Source organism: Nicotiana attenuata, unplaced genomic scaffold (assembly GCF_001879085.1).
Source record: "Nicotiana attenuata strain UT unplaced genomic scaffold, NIATTr2, whole genome shotgun sequence".
Taxonomy (NCBI): domain Eukaryota; kingdom Viridiplantae; phylum Streptophyta; class Magnoliopsida; order Solanales; family Solanaceae; genus Nicotiana; species Nicotiana attenuata.
In genome coordinates this window covers 63,966-66,376 of record NW_017671412.1, presented here as the reverse complement: position 1 = coordinate 66,376, position 2,411 = coordinate 63,966, and positions in this window count along the sequence as shown.

Sequence of the window (2,411 nt, the reverse complement as noted above, 5' to 3'; positions counted from 1 at the left end):
AATGATGGCAGTGGAAAATGAAACAACTGAGTATGATTCAATCTCTGCTTTAATGGCTCAATCTGATGATGATGAAGATGACGACGGTGATAAGGTAAATTTTTTGGATGTTCAGAGAAATCTGAAATCTTACTCTCCTAAAAAGCTCGTGTCATTAGCAAATGTATTAATTGATGTGTACCATAGTCTTATCAATGATAAAGATGCATTAACTATGGAACTAGGGGAAGCTTAACAAACCAGAGATGACCTAGTAGTCGTCGTAGTTGATTTGAAAGAAATAATAGAGAACCTGAAAAAGGAAAAGGATGCCTTAGATGAGAAAATTGCCAGTATAGAACATGAAAGAGATGATCTAATGGTTGTGCTGGTGGACTTAAAAAAAACCATTGTGTGTGTAAGTAAAGAAAAAGAAACCTTGATTGAGAGAGTTGCTATCATTCAGCAAGAGGGAGATGACCTAGTAGCGGTGGTAGTAGACTTGAAAGAGACAATTGAGGAATTTAAAATAATAATTAGGCCTGGAAACTCTGAAAAGGGAAAGGAAGTTGCAAGTGAGGCACACATTAAGCTTGAAAATGAGTTAAATTTGGTGAAGACTAGTCTATGTGCTGAGCTTGAGAAAAACAAACAGCTTCAGGAAGAACTAGGGAAAGTAAAGAGTGACCTTGAAAAATCGCTTAAGTGGACATGGTCCTCTGATGCCATCACTGCCATGAACACCAACAGCGGGGGAAACGAGCACGGGATTGGGTTTCACAAGGAAAAGATTTCCTACAACCCTCATAGCAAGTACGTTACTGTAACCGATAATTGGCTATGTACCCACTGTGGTAACAATTTGCACCTCAAGGAAAACTGCATGGCCAGGGTTCAGTCTCATTAGAAAAATAAAGTCTTTGCTGAAAGAGTAACTACTGGTAGAGGACCTAGTCTGTCAAATAGGAAACGCATACTGCCTGCTTGGACTAAAAGAGCACTCATTCATCCCTTCTCTCATAACAAGGGAACCAAACTCGTTTGGGTTCCTAAATCTAACCCTTGATTTCCTTGTACATGGAGCAGTGAAGGGAGCAGCCAACAATGATATATGGACAGTGGCTGCTAAAGCACATGACTGAAACTACAATCAATTTTCCTTCACTGAAAGCCCTGCAAGGAGAGAGTGTACCCTTTTGGAAATAGCTAAAAGGGGTACACTTTAGGAGTTGGAAGATATGTGACAAGGGAAATAAAGTTGAATTCTTGTCCAGGATATGCACAATCTCAAATCCTGTGACTGGTGAGGTGATGATGTAGCCAAAAGATACAAGAATACTTATGTTGTTGTGCTTGAGCCTCTGCAGAGTGGTGATATAAATTGGTTGAGAGTTGTTGAAGACAATGTTGAACTATGGGACAGAAGGCTAGGACATGCAAGCTTTTCATCACTAAATAAACTGGCTCTGAAGGACCTGGTTCGGGTCTGGCCAAGTTGACTATCAAGGAACACAAAATGTGCAATGCCTGTGCAAAAGGAAAGTATGTCAGATCTCTATTCAAGCCCAAAAGGGGTAGTCAGCACCTCAAGGCCACTTGATCTTCTTCATATGGATCTATGCGCAGCAGTGAGAGAGCCAAACAGAAAAGAAAGAAGATATATCTATTTGACAGTAAATGACTACTCCAGGTTCACTTGGACTCTGTTCCTCATTACCAAGGATGAGATCTTTCAAGTAATTGTGGCTTTTGTTAAGAAGATCCAAGTATAGATGGAAACAAATGTGGTTTGCATCAGATCAGATCATGGAACAGGTTTTGATAACGCCAGAATAGATGAATTCTACACTGAAAGAAGGATTACTCAACTTCTCAGCTCCAAGAACACCGCAGCAAATGGAGTTCTGGAAAAGAAGAACAGGACTCTTGAAGATTTGGCGCGGTCAGTATTAATTGATAGAGGGATTGAAAACATCTTGACCAAAGTTACTGACTCATTTGAGGATATCTGGGTGCAATTGTTATGTTCTCAACAATGGCAAGGATCAACTTTGAAAATTTGATGGTAAAAGAGATGAAGGAATCCTCCTGATTTACTCGTCTCAAGAGGGAACAGAAATATTGATCAAGATGGAGAACCCTTATTCCCGCGAGGAATATGGTCCCACGACTACAACAACAGAAGCTGAAAATCGAGTTGTTGAAAAAGGTTTGACATGGAAGCATTACAAGTCATCAGCACTCCCATTGCCACATCTACACGATGTGAGCACGTAATTTTTGCCCTATATGAATTATTCCCAAAAATTCAAACAAAATGATTTCTTTCATTATTTTACAATTTTGTAAATTTTGTGTTAGTTTCTGTTAATTGTTTGCAATTTATTTGTGCATTTTAATTCATATAAAAAAAAATACTTGGCTTTGCGTTT